This window comes from Eleutherodactylus coqui, chromosome 1 (genome assembly GCF_035609145.1).
Source record: "Eleutherodactylus coqui strain aEleCoq1 chromosome 1, aEleCoq1.hap1, whole genome shotgun sequence".
Lineage (NCBI taxonomy): Eukaryota > Metazoa > Chordata > Amphibia > Anura > Eleutherodactylidae > Eleutherodactylus > Eleutherodactylus coqui.
In genome coordinates, this window is record NC_089837.1 from 414,431,902 (window position 1) to 414,452,680 (window position 20,779).

A 20,779-nucleotide genomic window follows, 5' to 3' on the forward strand; every position below is an offset into this window, starting at 1 on the left:
GAAACACAGCGGGGGCATTACAAAGTCCAAAAGGCATGACCAGACATTCAAAATGTCCTAACGGGGTGTTGAACGCCGTCTTCCATTCATCTCCCTCTCTAATGCGAATTAAATTGTAGGCCCCCCGCAAGTCCAGTTTGGAGAACCAGTGGGCCCCTACCACCTGATTCAACAAGTCAGGAATTAGGGGCAAGGAGCACTGGTTCTTCACAGTGATTTTATTCAGGGCCCGATAATCCACACAAGGCCTTAGTGTCCCGTCCTTCTCTACAAAGAAGAGACCCGCCCCGGCAGGGGACCTGGACGGCCGGATATGCCGGTTGGCCAGAGCCTCCGAGACATAGGACTTGAGGGCTTCATGCTCATGGCCTGACAAATTGAAAATGGCTCCCTTAGGGATGGGGCTGTCGGGAATCAGATCAATACCACAGTCCCACTCCCTATGAGGAGGCAGAGCCTTAGACAGTTTTTTGGAGAATACATCCTGAAAGTCTGACAAATACTCCGGAATGAGCACCGTATCTGCGGAGCACACAGCTATGGTAGACAGGTGGTCATGACAGGATGATCCCCAATGAGTCAATTCCCGGGTGGACCAATCAAATTGGGGATTGTGCAGTGCCAACCAGGGCATACCAAGCACCACATCAACCGACATTTTCTCCATAACCAGGAAGGACAGTTCTTCCGAGTGGAGGATCCCCACCGTGAACTGTAATCTTGGGGTCCTCCATCGTACCAGGCCTGTAGAGAGGGGGGTAGCATCAATACTGGTAAAATGAATTGGCGTCTTCAGCGCCACAAATTCCGCCATCAGAGTACGGACAAAACACAGACTTATCAAGTTGGCGGCTGCTCCAGAATCAATAAACGCCCGCCCTGATCGGGAAAAATCCCGGAATTTAACATGACACGGTACCAAAAGTTTAGGAAGTACCTGAAGTCCTAGGCGATCCTCCCTGCAATCGCCTAGGACTCGGAGTTTTCCGCCGGTTCCGGCTGCGAGCGTTGAGCCCTCAGTGGGCAGGTTATCACCCGGTGTCCAGCTTTCCCGCAGTAGAGGCAGAGACGGTGCAACAAACGGATCCGGCGTCGCTCTTTGGGGTCCAGCGGATCCACCTCCATCGGCTCGGACACAGGGACTGGTAAGGAGGAAGAGGGACCAGGACAACCGACCTCCCTGACTCTACGGGTTTGCCTGTCCTGCTTCCTAGACCTGAGCCTCCTGTCTGCCTTCACTGCTAGCTCCATAGCCTCCCTTAAGGACCCGGGAACGGGATGGGAAATTAACAGGTCTTTAACTGCGTCCGAGAGGCCCTGCAGAAAAACGTCTTTCAGCGCGCTATCGTTCCATGCCGTATCCCCCGCATAGCGTCTGAAGTTGGAGCAATAATCCTCCACACAAGCCGACCCCTGCCGCAGCGCCAACAACCGCGAAACCGCCAACCCCGCTCGGTCCGGTTCATCGAAGATACCCCCGAGTTCCTGAAAAAAGGAGTCCACAGACTGCAGGCAGGAGGAACCCTCGGGGATGGAAAAGGCCCGTGTCTGGGCAGAGCCCCGCAGCAGGGACATTATCAGCCCGACCCTCTGAGCCTCTGACCCGGAAGAACGGGGACGCATCCGAAAAAACAGGCGGCACGCCTGTTGGAAAACAAAAAACTTGTTCCTCTCCCCAGAAAACGCCTCGGGAAGAGGGCACTTGGGTTCGGGGCTGGTTGCGGCGTCCGATCCCTGCAACACCCCCCGCTGCTCCTGGGCCACCATGCGGGCGGATAAATCCTGGATCACAGGCACCAGGGCCTGCAGCTGGTTTGTGAGGGAACTGATCGCCTCCATGACAAACGGTTTTTAAGGGCCAGTTATTATGTTACGGCACTCTGCCCCCCAGAGCGCCAGGTGGGGTGCCCTGATCTTCCCGCACCCCACTGTCCCTGCCTACTTGCCTCGGCCCTGGCTAACCCCAGGCGGACAACTGGGCGGCGGTCCCTGCGCTGGCTAGGGACCTGGCGACTACCTAGATGGAACTACTTAACAGGGGACAGAGTGCCGACAGAAGAGGCAGGTGGAACAAACCAACAAAACGTACAAGCAGAGTAAGTCTGGAGATGGAGCTCACAGGTAAACAGACAGGCTACTGACGAGCAACTAGCACAGACAGGAACAGACCTGACTAGAGGCTAGCAGAACCAATAACTGGCAGTGAGCTCAGGTCACTGCCAGCCTTTTAACTAAAAGCCTCCGCCCAGGGGCGGAGAGTGGGAGGAGCCGACTCTCCCACTGTTGCATAAGGAAGGTGGAGGAGAGCGGGCGGCACCCTACGGGCGGACACGCCCACGCCGCTGCACGCTGGCTGCTCCACGCCCCCGGGAGAGCCCCGACAGCAGGGCTCTGGGACGCCGGAGCCGACATCGGAGCGCCGCGCGCTGGCCGCGGGGACCAGCGCCGCCCTGCATGGTAACACCCCCTTAGTAACAGTGCCCCCACACTCCTTATACATGTCCCCTTAGTAACAGTGCTCCCACACTCCTTATACATGTCCCCTTAGTAACAGTGTCCCCACACTCCTTATACATGTCCCCTTAGTAACAGTGCCCCCACACTCCTTATACATGTCCCCTTAGTAACAGTGTCCCCACATTTCTTATACATGCCTCCTTAGTAACAGTGCCCCCACACTCCTTATACATGTCCCCTTAGTAACAGTGTCCCCACACTCCTTATACATGTCCCCTTAGTAACAGTGCCCCCACACTCCTTATACATGTCCCCTTAGTAACAGTGTCCCCACATTTCTTATACATGCCTCCTTAGTAACAGTGTCCCCACACTCCTTATACATGTCCCCTTAGTAACAGTGTCCCCACACTCCTTATACAAGCCCCCCTTAGTAACAGTGCCCCCACACTCCTTATACATGTCCCCTTAGTAACAGTGCCCCCACACTCCTTATACAAGCCCCCCTTAGTAACAGTGCCCCCACATTTCTTATACATGCCTCCTTAGTAACAGTGCCCCCACACTCCTTATACATGTCCCCTTAGTAACAGTGCCCCCACACTCCTTATACAAGCCCCCCTTAGTAACAGTGCCCCCACACTCCTTATACACGCTCCCTTTAGTAACAGTGCCCCCACACTCCTTATACAAGCCCCCCTTAGTAACAGTGCCCCCACACTCCTTATACACGCTCCCTTTAGTAACAGTGCCCCCACACTCCTTATACATGTCCCCTTAGTAACAGTGCCCCCACACTCCTTATACATGCCCCCTTAGTAACAGTGCCCCCACACTCCTTATACATGTCCCCTTAGTAACAGTGTCCCCACACTCCTTATACAAGCCCCCCTTAGTAACAGTGTCCTCACACTCCTTATACAAGCCCCCCATTCGTAACAGTGTCCCCACACTCCTTATACATGCCCCCTTAGTAACAGTGTCCCCACACTCCTTATACATGCCCCCTTAGTAACAGTGTCCCCACACTCCTTATACAAGCCCCCCCTTAGTAACAGTGTCCCCACACTCCTTATACATGCCCCCTTAGTAACAGTGTCCCCACACTCCTTATACATGCTCCCTTTAGTAACAGTGTCCCCACACTCCTTATACATGCCCCCTTAGTAACAGTGTCCCCACACTCCTTATACATGTCCCCTTAGTAACAGTGTCCCCACACTCCTTATACAAGCCCCCCTTAGTAACAGTGCCCCCACACTCCTTATACACGCCCCCTTAGTAACAGTGCCCCCACACTCCTTATACATGTCCCCTTAGTAACAGTGCCCCCACACTCCTTATACATGCTCCCTTTAGTAACAGTGCCCCCACACTCCTAATACACGCTCCCTTTAGTAACAGTGCCCCTACAGTCATTGTGCATGGGCTGCTACGGTGCATAATACACACCAAGATAGGAAATGCTGCATATTTTTTCACTCGATCGCACATCACATGAAAAACTATGCTTATGTGATGGAATCCATTGAAATCAATGGGTTCTATTCACTGCATATTACACACTTAAATATTGCACAGGTAATACATGGTGCCAATACATGAATGTGAATGATCTCTTGTGTTTAATTGATTGTGTAAATGTTTCTGCTACAATAATGGTCTGGTTAAGGATTGCACCACTATAGGGGCCCCTTCCACAACATCATCAGTTACCGATGCAGCAGACATATCTGTAGCCTTCCATGGGAGAAACTCTTATTCATTGTTAAAGGGGAGGAAAGCACACACGCCATACAAGCAGCTCCTAGACAAACATGAGGCGCTCACAAAGCGCACGTCCATTTACCACCATTGGTTACTTGTTGGATCAGGCTTATCTGTGCCAGTTCTCTTGCTTGCTGATAACTAGCAACTAATCATGATTTAAGCATTTCTTCAAGCCTAGCAACCTGTTGAACAGCTTGTTAATGTGACTATCAATCACCTCCAGATAAAATGGAGTTTGCACACAGAGCTAATTGTAAAAATAAATACTATTTGTAATAGGCAGCAAGACAAATAGCAGAATCCTGAGGTCAAAGTGTGAAGAGCTTAAGTATTCAAAAAAGAAGTGTTTGCAGGCAGGTCACTACAGTACTTCTAGGTTTTATAGCAACTCTAGGCTGCGTGCTACAAAAATGTGTGTATAGCTATATATATCTATATCTACAATTACATATATATGTAGATAGATAGATAGATATGAGATAGATAGATAGATAGATAGATAGATAGATAGATAGATAGATAGATATGAGATAGATAGATATGAGATAGATAGATAGATATAGATATATATCTTGCTGTCAGAGATGTATTTGCCCCTATCTGAACTTCCTCTATTTTTTGCCTACTTATCACACTTGAATGTTTCAGATCATAAAACTACATTCAATATTACCTGCAGATAATCCAAGTAAGGGCTCTTTCATATGAGGACTCTTTTAGTGCTGATTAGGTGCGTCAAAACATCGCATCTAAAACAACCCATTTCTATGAGTTCTTTCAGATGAGAGATTTTTTGATGCTCCGAAAAAATCACGTGTCAAAAGACATATCCTATTTTTTGACAGCGCAGCACTGGTGGCTCCTATAGATTTCTATGGGAGCCGGCCAGATTTCTATGGGAGCCGCTAACAGCAGCTGCGACGTGCTCACAGCTGCAATGCATTCACATGATTTAACGCTCAGATAGGGTTAGTGTGAAAGAGCCCTAAGGCTGCTTTCACATCTGCGCTGGAACCTCAGTTACAGCACAAAATACCAGAAGATGAAGACCAGGTAAAATGCCGGACATCTGAGCGGAAACAAAACTGACCCATTACAGTCCATGGGGTCCGTTCAATGCTGTTCAGTTCCGTCATAGGTCGAATCCACTCAGGCAGGGAATTCCTCTTTCCTGCTCCCATATCGGAGCAGCACAATGGAACACCCAGCGCCAATGTGAAAGCAACCTAAACACAATATGCTGTTTGAAAGATTTTTTCATTTATGGAAGAAAAAATGCCCTGCAGTCCTACCTGGCCCTATGTGAAAAAGTAATTACACCCTTATCAATCTATCAGTTACCCAAATTCAATTGACAACTTATTTCAATTTCACTAGCTGTACCAAGGAATGATTACTGCCAGACTTCTTGAATTTCAACATCAAGCCTCGTTCATGGGAGCGTAGCTTTAGCGTTCTAATAGCATAGCAAAAAAATCACATAACGCTCCAGAGAAGGTCGCATGAACAGTTAATGCCAGCTATTAAGTCTCGAGCTTAATTAGCAGTGAAATTGCCCATTCACATGATCGGGAGCTACGTGGTGCGTTTTATCCTGCTCCCATAGGAATCTATGGAAACTCCCATGCATTATGCACCAAAGATAGGTCAAGTCCTATAATTTCTCGCAGCACGGACCTTAAATACGAGCTTTGCAGTCACATGCCCTATCTTTGTTAGATGCGAGTATTTGGCACGTCTAGAATTCCTTCATGTGAACGCTTCTATAGGACAACTCTGGTTCTATTAGATGCAATCTTTTCATGCGCCACTAAAACCATGCTAATGTGAGGGAGGCCTCACTTAAATAGAACCTGTCTGGCAATACGGAGCAGGTTAGAAGGTCTGAAAAAGCAGCACATGATGCCACATTCTAAAGAGCTTCAAATACAGATGTGAAACACAGTCATTGAAACCTTCCAGCCTGGAAAGAGTTATAAAGCCAAATGAACTCCAGTGAGAGTTATTATCCACAGATGCAAAAAACTTAAAACTGTGGGAAACCTTCCCAGAAGTGGCCGGTCTACCAAAGTATCACCAAGAGCTTATTAACGACTCACCCACAAAGTAAAAAAAGAACCCAGACAAACATCTAAAGAACAGCATGACTCAGTTGCCTGAGTTAAGGGCAATGTACACGATTCCACATTAAGGCCTTGTTCACACGAGCACTGTTTTAGCACTCAAAGAAAGCGCTTCTATTAGAACCAATGGTTTCCTATAGAACCATTCAGATGAAGGAATTTTAGACGTGCTAAATACTCGCACCGATCAAAGATAGGACATGTGACTGCAAAGCTCGCATCTAAGGTCCGTGGTGCGTGCAAAGATAGGACCTGACTAGAGATGAGCGAGGATGCTCGTTTAAGCCTGATGCCTGATCGAGCATTGATATTGTCGTGTAACTGATTACTCAACCGAGCATCTCCATCTCTCTCTCTCCCTTTCCAATTTACCCAAGCACTGCATGGTTCTCGGTCGAGTAATCAGTTACTCGACAATATCAATGCTCTATCGAGCATCAGGCTTAAACGATCATGCTCGCTCATCTCTAGACCTGACCTATCTTTGGTGCGTGCGTTCTATAGACTCCTATGGCAGCTGGATAACACGCACCACGCACCTCCGATCGTGTGAACGGGCAATTTCACAGCTAATTAAAATAGCTGGGAATCACCCGTTCACGCGATCTTTAGTGCAGTAAAGCCGTGATCTTTTCACGCATCTATACTGCGCTAAAACAGCCCTTGTGTAAACGAGGCCTACAGATGCTTTTAGACAGAACGAGTGTGGTGGTAGTGTAATGTTCTAGGGCTGGTTTGCTTCTGCAGAATCTGGATGACTTGTCATAATTGATGGAACCATGAAGTTCGCTATCAGAAAATCATGAAGAAGAATGTTCATCTGTCAGCTGGACAAGGATCTGAACATGCAAAAAGCCCATTTCTGAAAAGTCTATCTCTATGAAAAAAAAGGAAAATGCTCTTCAGGCCTACCTGGATCTATGTGAAAAGTAATTGCCTGCTAGCTACTAAATTAACCTGTTGAGTACTTCTCTAATAAGTCCATCTCCCATAGGAGTCTATGGAGTCGCAACCATATATCGGTTAAAAGATAGTTCCAGAACTATTAGTGCCCATTAGTAGCTTATGCAAAATGATTGCTCAAACTGTCAATCTCCCTATCTTTTGAACGAATTTTGAGCGATCATCTTTGTGTGTAAATGGAGTTTTAATAGCATATGCTATACACATTGTATGCAGTTATAGAATGCCTTCTGCATGGCACTGCATTACATAGATAGATAGACAGACAAATAGGATTAGAGAAATTAGAAATCAAGTCTTATTATATAAATGTGTGTAATATCGATATGCATATATTTACAGGATTATTACAAATGATCTTCTCAATGTCAAACACTCATGACTCATGTTTAAGTTTCCAAAAAATTGCTAATAAAATCATCATGACAGATCATTTTTATGCGTTTCTGATGAGTAATTCCAAGGAATCCACAATGCGCTTCCCCACCCAAAATAAATAAGAGCTGGGGAGAGTGTGGGTGGCAGGGAAATTGGACTGGAAAGGGTTAATGCTGTAAAAATAATATTGTCAGAATTGCTGTTTTTTGTCATCATGTTTCCTTAAAGAAAGGAATAAAAAGTGATCCAAAAGTTGTGTGTGCCCTAAAATGGTATCAATAAAAATTACCGTACACCCCACAAAACATAAGTACTCTAAAAGCTTCCTAAATGGTATAATGAAAAGTTATGAGATTCAGAATATGGTGACACAAAGCAAATTTATCTATACTTTTTTTTTTTTTTTAAAAGAGAGGTTATTTTGTGAAAGTAGTAAAACATAACTAAAGCTACATAAATTTCGTGTTGCAATAATCATACTGACCCTCAGAATAAAGTCAACATGTACGTTTTAAATATATAGGGAACACATAAAAACAATCCAAAAAAGTTGTGCAACTGTTTTCATTTTCAATTCCACCCTACAAAAACTTTTCTTTTATATCTTTACCATTACGTTATATGGTATATGGCATTCAAAGGGTACAACTTGTTCTGCAAAAAACAAGCTTTCATACGGATACGTCGATAGAAAAATACTAAAATTACTGCTCTTGGAAGGTGGGATTTAAAAAAAAGATCTTCGCCAAAACTGGAGGAGTTAAAAATTGTAGTTTGCTGATTTCTTTTGGTGCATTTTCAAAAGTATGGGCTCAACAAGACTCCAACGAGACTCCCTGCAGGCTGCAGCTGTCATATATCACATTATCAAGTAACTCCAATAATAGAAGTATATAAGTGAATTGCTATATAACGTGTGTAACACCTGTACACAGGTAGATTCACTTAACCCCTTGAGTGGCGGGTTTCCTACCACCCTGTCGTGCCCACCTGGGCAGGTTTTTTAAAATGGTCTTATCATTGAATTTCAACTAATTTTGCAGTTGCGTCTCAAGAGCCATAACTTTTTCATTTTTCCATTGACACGGCCATATAAGGGCTTGTTTTTTGCGGGACAAGTTGTGATTTTTTAAACAGGAGGGAGGAAAAAAAGAAATGGGGAAAAAAGAAAAAAAAGGGGCCATGTCATTAAGGGGTTAAATAATGTATTACCTTCCTTCTCTGGGTCATTACGACGCACGGATACCACATGTGTGATTGTATTTTTGATTTTTTACAAAGTAAAGGGAGACAAGTGTTTTTATAATTTTTTTTTAAATAATTTTTTAACTTTTTTTTTTTTTTTAAACTTTTTTTTTTTTTTTGTCCCTTTAGGGGTCTTCCACAGGGACCCATCAGGACCCCCTGATCACATTCCGGAGGTCTGATGGTGACAGCCCTTTACATGCTGCAGTGACAGCCCTTTACATGCTGCAGTCACATAGACTGCAGCATGTAAAGGGTTAACACAGCAGAGATCGGAGGTTTTCTCTGATCTCTGCTGTAAGAGCTGGTACCTAGCTGTCCTCTGACAGCTAACAACCAGCTCTCCCTGCCACAGAGACCATCGGCTTGCTTCTGACAAGCCGATGGTCTCTATGGCAACCTGTAAACAAAGCAGGAGGTTGCCGATATGCCGGCAATATCTTCTGCTGGTTTTTCAGGGCCCTTGCTTTGTTCTCTGTGGGTCTGTGCAGGCAGAGCACACTGTCACAGCTTGTGGCATTGTGCTCTGCAGCTCCCATAGTGATACATAGCCCGGAAATCTTCCGGGCAGTATCGCTATGAGCAGTGGAGCTCGTCCCCGGAAAATTTCCGGGCGTGCCACTCAAGGGGTTAAGGTTGACCTACATTTTACATGTTGTAAATCTAAATTATATCACAGTAGAAACTTAAAATATGCCAGTTCTTGACAAAGACGATCACTGGCATAACTATAGGGGCTGCGGTTACACCCGAGCCCATGAGCCTTAAAGGGGTGGTCTCGCGAAACCAAGTGGAGTTATACACTTCCGTATGGCGATATTAATGCACTTTGTAATATACATCGTGCATTAAATATGAGCCATACAGAAGTTATTCCACTTACCTGCTCCGTTGCTAGCGTCCTCGTCTCCATGGTTCCGTCTAAATTCGCTGGCAGCTTGCTTTTTTAGACGCGCTTGCGCAGTCCGGCCTTCTCCTTCCAGCACGAGCCGCTTCAGTGTGCTCCCTGCTACAGCTCTTCTGCGCATGCGCAGACGAGCTGTCACTGCTCGGGAGCGCGCTGGAGCGGCCATTCTGTACCTTCCTCTGTTAGAGGAAGGTGCAGAAACTGGAGCTGCCCAGCGGAGAGAAGCCCAGCCCAGCAGCCCCGAGAAGCCGCCCAGGTAAGTGATGGGTCGGGGGGTGATCTTGACTAACAGGTGAAGGTCCCGGGCCACAGCGGTAGGCCCCGGAGCCCAGCGCTGGGCTCCGGAACCTAGCGCTAGGCTCCGGAACCTAGCGCTGGGCTCCGGAACCTAACGCTGGGCTCCGGAACCTAGCGCTGGGCTCCGGAACCTAGCGCTGGGCTCCGGGGCCTTCACCTGGGCTCCGGAACCTAGCGCTGGGCTCCGGGGCCTTCACCTGGGCTCCGGGGCCTTCACCTGGGCTCCGGGGCCTAGCGCTGGGCTCCGGGGCCTTCGTCTGTTGTCAGGGTCTAGCGCTGGGGAGCCGGGAGCATAGCGCTGGGGAGCCGGGAGCGTAGCGCTGGGGAGCCGGGGGCTAGCGCCGGTTACCTGCTGCCTGGCGGTGGGTGACTGGTCGGCGGCTGCGGTGGGTCCGGTCGGCGGCTGCGGGGCGTCTGGTTGCCATGGAGACACAGCTGGCAGCGTCTCGGGAGCGTGCACGTCGGGCTGCAGCAAGCGAAGGGAAAAGAGCCGGCGGCCATCTTGGGGAAACTTTTATAAGTTGCTGAAACGCTGGAACGGTAAGTACGAACCAGCTAGAAAAGTCATTTACAGGGGGGCTTAGTTATGTATGCTTAATTAGGGGGACTGGGCAAAAAAAAAATTCACTGCTTCCTCGAGACATCTCCTTTAAGGCCTCTCTTCCCCTTATATACGGAGCCCACTACTATGGATAAAGCATTATAGTTGGGGTCCTGTTACAGGTTTTGCATTGGGGCCCAGGAGCTTCAAGTTACGCCTCTGATGACAATCATCGTTATTTTACTTACTGTCAAAGATTTATTGATTGACAAATCAAATATAACATGAAGCTACAGTCAGAGGTCTGTGACTCAAGCAATATGAAATCCAGAATTCAAGGGGTATCTTTAAATAGACTACTGTCCAGTCATAAGGCAATTGCTGAGTGTTTAAGCATGCACAAATGAGTCACACACAAATGGCCAATTCTTATCACTAGAAATCATTATCTGGCCATAACAATTACATGCATTAGGGCACATAAAGCTATATGAAAGCCTGTTATATGCCGGAATACAAGCATATATTCTTCCATATTATGTGTAAATAGTACAGTTACTATGAAGATCTGGCACTGCAGTGATATTTTTAAAGGGGTTGTCTTGCGGCAGCAAGTGGGGTTATACACTTCTGTATGGCCATATTAATGCACTTTGTAATATACATCGTGCATTAAATATGAGCCATACAGAAGTTATTCACTTACCTGCTCTGTTGCTGGCGTCCCTGTCGCCATGGTGCCGTCTAATTTCAGCGTCTAATCGCCCGATTAGACGCGCTTGCGCAGATGGGTCTTTTCCCTTCGGCTCGGCAGCAGCGGCGTTCTGGCTCCGCCCCCTGTACGCGTCATCGCGTAGCTCCGCCCCATGACGTGTGCCGATTCCAGCCATGCGATGATGCGTACAAGGGGGCGGAGCCAGAACACTGCTGCCGAGCCGAGCCGAAAGGAAAAGACCCATCTGCGCAAGCGCGTCTAATCGGGCGATTAGACGCTGAAATTAGACGGCACCATGGCGACGGGGACGCCAGCAACGGAGCAGGTAAGTGAATAACTTCTGTATGGCTCATATTTAATGCACGATGTATATTACAAAGTGCATTAATATGGCCATACAGAAGTGCATAACCCCACTTGCTATCGCGGGACAACCCCTTTAAGTCTTCACTTTAAAGGTTACACCAGTGCATGTCTCATAGGGTAGCATTGCAGACTAAGAGAAAACATATACAGAGTAACATCTTCAGCAAAGCCATGTTCACCTATATCCAGACAGAATCCGCTAACATTTGATACTTGATTTCCATACTCAGGGAAATATCTGCACAGAAAACAAAACAAGAAATACACAGCAAGTTCAGTAATTTCACCTAGAGGGATGTGCGGTTACAAAGGCACATTTTAAACTTAAAGTCCATTTACAAGTAATAATTAAAAATTCGCTCAAATGGCCGAAAATGAATGATAATCGTTACATGTAAATATGGCCATCATGCAGTTTTTGCTTGAACGATGATTTTAAGGTGATCTTAAAATCCATGGTTCAGCTAGTGAGAGATAAAGTATCTCTCAATAGACCACACACTGTTATCTCCATTAGAGGCGGCAGATAACATTGCAATCTGCTGGCAGCCATAAGCTGAAAAATGCAGCTGTGTGCACAGCTGGGCTTGTGATTAATCACATGCTGGGCTCTGCAAACAGCTCATAGGGGTCCTTTTGCATGCAAATGAAGATAATACATTGTTAATGGCCATTAACACTTTATGCAAATAGATCACAATTTTTTTCAATCTTTCAGATGTTTGAAAGATTATCTTTGCGTGTAAATGGGCCTTTATAGCAAAATAACTAAAAAAAAATAAAACAAAGGGTACTTACCCGTCTTCAAAGCCGGAAATCCAGTGCTGCAGTCCTGCGATTTTCACTATCTCTGTTAACAGTGGAGCTCAGGTCACCACTGTCTGCCAATCAGAGGCTTCAGCATCATTGTCCATTCTCTTGGCATCACCACTCACAACCTGGGCACCATGATGCTAGGAATTCAGAATGGTGATGCTGTGGCCTCTGATTGGCAGGCAGCAATCACCTGACTTCTGCTGTCACCAGAGATTGAGAGACTTCTGGGGCTGCAGTATGGGTAAGTACCTTTTGTTTTTTTATTATTTTAAGTCATTTGGTTCTAATTTTAAAATGTGTCTTTGTACCTGTATATCCCCTTTTAGAGCCTTTACATCAAGTGATTATTCAGCCGAATGTTTGATTGCCTCAAGGCGGTCTAAATGTGTTATCGATCATTCAATTAATAAGTAAGCGCTTGTCCTTGGGGTAATCGCATCTCCTATGTAGTGCAGAAAATTGTTGTTGTTCACAGGATCTAAACTCTATGGAGACAAATGAAGGATGTTTTATCCCCTAATAGGCTGAATCAACCTGTATAAAGGTCAGGCAGACAAGTGGCAATCTCTTCGATCAGCGCTCGTCTACTGGAGCCAATTGCTACATTTGAAAGGACCCTGATCTAAACAGGCTAGGATTACCTGCATTGAATTACAATAGAGCTAATTTAGTTGTAGATCTGATAAATTTTTAACAAAAAAAAAATTAAGTCTCAGCCACGTATTTATGCCACAGGTTATCTACAAAATTCCACAGCAGATTTAGCTACTGCAAATTCGTTCCATTCAATCACAGCCTGAAAAAAACAAAAAACATTAAACTGACTTGCAACCCATGATAGATAGGGGAAGGGAAATGGACTTTATTTGTACAGTGCCAACTTATTCCACAGCGCTTTCAGGTATCTTTTATTATTTATTACCCCCCAGCAAGGCTGAGTCAACCTTGAGCTGGCTACCTGAACCTTGTGGGGATTGAACCCACAACCTTCAGGTCATGAGTGAGAGTTTAGGACTGTAATCTGTTACCCTAGCATGCTGTGCCATACAAGGTAGGTAGATAGGTAGATAGATACATACATACATACATACATACATACATACATACATACATACATACATACAGTAAACAGCTTTCTATTTTACCTCTTCAGGTCTAAACTGCTAACTGTTCTCCCATATGTCACCCACTTATTCGGTCACCCACTACCTATTGTATGTGAAAATATAATATCCTTCCTGCCCTTTCAAAGAATGTTAACAATATGTTGAGATGTTGGAAGAGATAACCGATTGGGTGGTTTGGATATTTCAGAATGTTCAGTTGATGAACATTAATGCTGGGGTCACACACAATTATCGCGGAATGGCTGCACTGAAAAACCGCAAAATTTCCATGGGATAAGCGCAGCTTTAAAAGCTCGCTATGTGAAGCGCTGAGTGGGGAGCGTTTACACAGAACGACTCGCCTGCAATACCGTGGTGGTTTTTAGGCTCACTGAAAAATCAGCTTAAAAACCTGTGAATGAAAAGTGAGTGACTTTTGTGCATTTACATTGCATGATTATCACTCAAACTTGTTTGTTTGAATGCATTTTGAGCGATAAGTGTCCCGTGTAAAGGGGCCAAAAGTCAAGAGAGTTGTCCAAAAAGTTAAGAGATCATTGCCTTGCATAAACAAGGAGAGGGATACTAAAAGGTAGCAACGGCACTGAGTGTTTCTAGAGATACAGTCGAAAGCATAATTCACAAGTTCAAAGTTAAAGGAACTGGCTATTCTACCAGGATGTGGCCGAAAGAGGAAGCTATCATCGGCTGCCACCAGATTCTGAAAAGGCAGGTGGTCAAAAACACTGACCTATTTTGTCTTGGATTTTAATGACCACTGTGTCAGAGGCTCCAAATGAAGGCTATAACCCAAATATGAACAAGCCTTACCAAATGTGTTCAAAGGCAACAAAATTTCTAGCTTTCACCCTAGCATAAAATATAGCTTATATTAGTCTAAGACTCAATAGAACCAGAAAAAGAGTTAACGACCCGGACTTTATCCACAGATAATAGTGCCTACTATAGGCATCAGAAACTGTATATCATGTAAAGCACCACTGATGATCACACATATAGGGATGCTTGTGGAGAAAATGTGCAGCACATCATGCCATGCTGAATAGTACATCCCAGGAAAGATCAGACTGATAAACTAAAAAAAAAAATCTTTACAGCTCCTCTACCCAACCTGAGCTATAGGAGAGGGGGCTGTAAAGAATAGTTTAAAAGTATCAGATTGACCTTTTTCAGGATATACTATTCATCCCTTATGTCTTGTGATCACATCTGATGGGCAGCAGGGGAGAGTGTTGAACAAAAATAAATAAAAAATACATTTGCTTGCCAGCTGGCACGGCTGCCCTGAGCATTGGACCTCCAGTGCCTACTGGAAAATACCACCATGCTTCCAGCCTGTCGCCAGCAGCTCAGGATGGGCAGACCTGTGGTGGCAACCTGTTACTACACACCACTCATTACTATGCACATCTCGCATGGAAGACCCATCATCCCACACAAGCACCACTTTCCCTTATAAATACACCTACAGGGTTAGACTGAGTTTTTTCAAAGATTTTATGTTTTTTTAAAGCAGTACAGCAACTAAAAAATTATCTAAATTTGGTATAGTCGTAATCGTACTGATCCATAGAATAAAGTTATCATGTCATATTTGCCACTGTGTGTGTGTTGTAAAGACAAGATCCCCCCATCCCCACACATGGCAGAATAGCTTTTTTCTCTAGTCTTTTAACCCCATAATGATGCGGCCCTTTTGTTTCCATTTTCATATTCTCCTCCTCCCTTTTAAAAAATCGTAGCTCCTTTATTTATCCATCGGCGTCGCTGTACGAGGGCTTGGTTTCTGCAGGACGAGTTGTATTTTTAATAGTGCTATTTAATGTACCATATAATGTACTGAAAAACTTTTAAAAAATTCTAAGTGGAGTAAAAAGAGAAAACAACAGTCCACCATATTTCAGTGTGGTTTGTTTCTATAGTGCACAAACTGCAACAAAAATGACATGATCCTTTATTCCATAGGTCAGTACGATTACTACGATACCAAACTTGTATTGTTTTTTTTTTTTAAAGACATTTAATTTTTAAAAATTATTTTCTGCCATCTTCTGCGCGCAATAACGTTGTAGTTTACGTTGGTACCATTTCGGAATACATACAACTTTTTCGGACAACGTTCACTGTGCAGGGTAAATAATGTGTTACTTTGATAGATCGGACATTCACGGATGCGGTGGTACAAAATATGTATTTTTGTTTTATGATTTAGATTTTTTTTATTATAGATATGGCAAAATGGGGTGATTTAAACTTTTAATACTTTTTTTTACAATTAGTAAAACTTTATTGATCTTATTTTATATTTTTTTTAGCCCCCCTAGGGGACCACAACTAATGATGCTTTGCTCTCCTGCAGTATGATGTAGTGCCATAGTACTACATGATATTGTAATCTGACAGGCAGTCTATCAAGCCACCCCACAGGGATGGCTTGATAGGCAGTCTGCTAAGAAGGCTCCCGGCAGCCATGACACCTGCACAGCCCCCCCAATCTCACCGTGGGGAAGCCGTACTGGACCCCCGAACATCGGTCGGGGGATTTAAATGCCACTGTCAGAATTGCCAGTGGCATTTAAAGGGTTAATAGTCACAATCGGCCACGTGGCTGATTGCAGCTATTGCCCGCAGGTGTCAGCTGTAATAAACAGCTGACGCCCGGGCTGTATGAAGAGAGGTCGCCCCACGATCTCTCTTCATACATACCCTGACGCTCCATGACATAAATGTACGTCATATAGCGGGGAAGCAGTTAATGTACCCGATAATGTACTGAATAAATATTTCTTTGTGGAGTGAAACGGGGAGAAAAAAACGCAATTCTGCCATTTTTGGGGGTGGAAGTTACAGCATATGCAAGTAGGCATAAATCACATAAGTTTATTCTATAGGGCAGTAACATTACGATGATGCCAAATTTATATAGTTCTACTTTTGCTGTACTACTTTTTAATACTAAGATACCTGAAACAAAAAATAAAACTTTCTCCCGTGTCTGAAGCACCATACATTTTCTTTTCTATTTTTCCATTGATAGGGTGAGAGAAGATTTGTTTTTTGCAGGATATCCAGTAGTTTCTATTAGCACTATGTTTGAAGTACATATGACTTTGATCTCTTTATTTTGGAAATATTCAAAAAAATATAGAGTTATGTTTTTACTGAAAGCATTTACCATGCGGGATAAATAATGCATTATTTTAATAGATTGCACTTTTATGGACTAAAAGGTAAAAAATGTTTTTAGTTTTTGTTTCAACTTCATTACAAACATAGGAGAGGGTTTTTGTTTTGTTTTTTTACTTTCATTACATTTTAATTTTGTTAATAATCAATACGACTTACTTTACTTGTATTTACATTTTTTTAGCCCCCATAGGGGATTTGAACTTTGAATTTGTGATTATTTGATCGCTCATATAGAGTGATACAATATTGCATTTTGACAGGCAGTCTATCAAGACCTGCCACAGGCACACCTTGATAGGCAATCATTCATAGCAGCCTTTGGGGCTTCCAGAAGGCCCCAGGCTGCCATAACCACCAAACAGCACCTCACAATTCCATTGCAGCGGTGTGGGTTCAGAATCTCCAAACACTGAGTGAGCATCTAAATGGGCTGTCAGGATTGACTGGAATTTAAAGAGTTAACAGCCACGATTATTACATATTTGGGGGCCGATGAGCCTCTATGCCTGTGTAAACAAAGAAGGGAATGTGGCAAATGCTCCCAAGTTAAAGCCCCCAAATAAACCCTTTAAGGAAAATTGTGATATATAGCATCATAATGCAGTGTAGTGTAAGGTGTAAGCAGCTGTAGGGTGAGCCCTCAGAGTCAATTCTACTGGGTGCTGGCAATCAGCAAACAAGCAAGCAAAGCCATTTGTCAAATGATTGCATCTTTTGTGCGGCACCAAAAATCGTTGATTGTCAGCAACACGTCTCATTTTGGAAACCGGAACGTGCTGCCGACAATAATAAAACGGCATGTTCCTGAATGATTTCACTGCAAGATCATTGTCAAGTCGTCCCGTGTAAAAGCACCTTATTCTTTGGAAAAACAAGTACGGTACTACTTGTTAGTAACTGACTAGAAATATACACAGATAATAAGTCAATGTAAATTAGCATAAGGACAGTAATAAGACCAAGTTAATTAAGGTAGCTATGGTACTAGACAGGTTCAGGTAAATGCCTTTAATTGTGGCTCGAATATTACCACTCTATATGCATTATTATATTAGCAAATCATGTAAAGTGGTACTTTATGTAAGCAATACCAATCTTGATGAAGTGTCCCTTTACTGTATCAAAACAGCAGCAAACCGTGGGCCCTGTCATACAAGTATTTTACTATGTATGCCCATTTTAGTTGCCAAGTACTCCATTCATTTACTGGCCCATTCATACTTTGTCTACATAACATGCGGGTTGTAATAAGGTGGCCATATATAGTTTATGTTGATAGTACATACAATGATAAAAGGTAATGACTTGTCCATGATTTCCTGCCAAATGCCTTTATAAAGGATATGTGCCCCTTTTTAAGGACTTCCTAAACTTAAACCAAAATAGACGTCTTAGTCCAGGATCACATGGGCACAAAACAATGGATGGCATGAAGATACACAGCAATAAATGACAGCTCTATGGATGCTGTAGCGGCCCTGATGACAGCTGATTGTTGGGGGTTCCAAGTGGCAGATCCCTGCTGATTAACTGTTAATGAGCGATCCTGAGGATAGGTCATCAATAGATTAGACCCTGAAAATCCCTTTTAAAGTGGTGCAGACATTTTTTAAGCATGTCAACCTGACTAAATGCTGGCATTATAATGCAGCTTGTGCAAAGAGATGTAAAATGTCACTCATGTAATATATTTGTATTATAATGCAGACGTCATCCCAATGGCCTCCAGCACAACACAATGAAAAGTTTTTTCATCATAAGAACTATTAAAATGCTAGCTCATTCTGCCAATGCTGGCCATGAAAAAACTAATAGTTATAACCAAATTCACATCAAGTCTACAATTACACTCCATTGGATAGTGAGTGACATTTAGTAGAATTTGCTGGAAATTAAGTATTGGCATCAGCACATGGCAATTATATCAGGATGTTCAAAAGGACATCACAATGGTGAGAATGAACATATTGACATGAGGCTAACCAAGGGAACAATTGCATGAAAAGAGCAATATATAGATTATATTATATAAAAACAAAAAAAACACATAGTAACCACTGGCAGGATCAAGCTCGATATGGATTTAGTAACAGAGAAAGAAAAAAAAGGCAAGAGCTATAGGATTAAAGGGGTTGTCTCGCGCCGAAGCGGTTTTTTTTTTCAATAGGCCCCCCGTTCGGCGCGAGACAAACCCAAGGGATGGGTTAAAAAAAAATATATATATATTACTTACCCGAATCCCCGCTCTGCGACTTCTTTCTTCCTTCTCCAAGATGGCCGCCGGGATCTTCACCCACGATGCACCGCGGGTCTTCTCCCATGGTGCACCGTGGGCTCTGTGCGGTCCATTGCCGATTCCAGCCTCCTGATTGGCTGGAATCGGCACACGTGACGGGGCGGAGCTATGATGACGACACGGGACCAGCTCTCCGGCACGAGCGGCCCCATTCACCAGGCAGAAGACCGGACTGCGCAAGCGCGTCTAAAAACGCCAGAAGACAGCGATATTAGACGGATCCATGGCGACGGGGATGCTAGCAACGGAGCAGGTAAGTGAATAACTTCTGTATGGCTCATATTTAATGCACGATGTACATTACAAAGTGCATTAATATGGTCATACAGAAGTGCTTAACCCCACTTGCTGCCGCGAGACAACCCCTTTAACCATTAAAAATCACTAGAGCCAAAATGTATTCACATGCAGTAGTCAGAGATAAATTGTTGAATTTCCCTTCATAGTGTGGTTACAATGTGCATTTTAATTGACCAGTGCTGGATTTGAGCATTTTTTGTTCCTCATTGACTTCAATACGTAAAGCTACACCTATGATAAAACTATTTTCCTCATAGAAAATTCTAGTCATTATAAGGCGGGGATCTCACAACCGCTAGTTTAAACCGCTGCGTGTATCAGGGTTTTACTGCTGTGGAGTCGGTGGGGAGCTGTCTAATGCTGCGCATGGCAGAGATTTTGGACTGAGCATCTCAAGCATTTTGCCATGCGCAGTCTTAACAGTTTCTTTACGTTTCCCACTCTGTTACTATGCAAAAGGCACGTATAAATGTTGTATATACGCAATGCAGTTGCGCATGTACAGAGTTGATTATGCATGCATAGAGAACAATGGGCTCTATCTTGCGTAATATGTGGCTAAATAGAACCTACTGCATTTCGTAGCGCAAGCAGTATTCGCAAGTCATAGAATGGTAGAGTTGGGAAGGACCTCCAGGGTCATCAGGTCCAACCCCCTGCTCAGGGTCATCAGGTCCAACCCCCTGCTCAGTGCAGGATTCACCAAGTCATCCCAGACAAGTGTGAATGGATCAATGAAAAAAAATCTATGTACCTTCATTGACTCTATTCACTGCGTACATTAAGCACTTAATACGTGGTGAAATTACGCTTGTGCGAGCCCAGCCTAAGAATGGCTTCTAGCGCAAAATTGTACTTTTAAAACATTAACAAACACACTAGATTAAGGCAGGGCTCAAACAGGTCAGATTCTGCTTGCATGAGGCCCGCAGCAGATTCTGTTTGCGAGCCAGGCCGTCACCCTGCTTACCCGTTATTAATGTATTGTAGATGACCACAGTGGCTCGCTTGTGGTCACGCACAGTACAGGTGTTTCTCATTATTACCCGCAGCCCATACACAATGTTAATTGTGTATTGACTACGAGTCAGATGCCTCCATTGACTTCAATTGTGGCAGTTTGCATGGAGACCTTAGCAAAATAGAGCATGCTGCAATTTTTTATCCGCTTGAGGAATACATAGCTGAGGGTATGAAGGAAAAAAAAAAAAGAAGTTTATGCTTTTCAATGCCTGCAAGACGGATGCTGCAATTTGAATCAGTCTGTGTGCACCCCTCCTTACACTGCT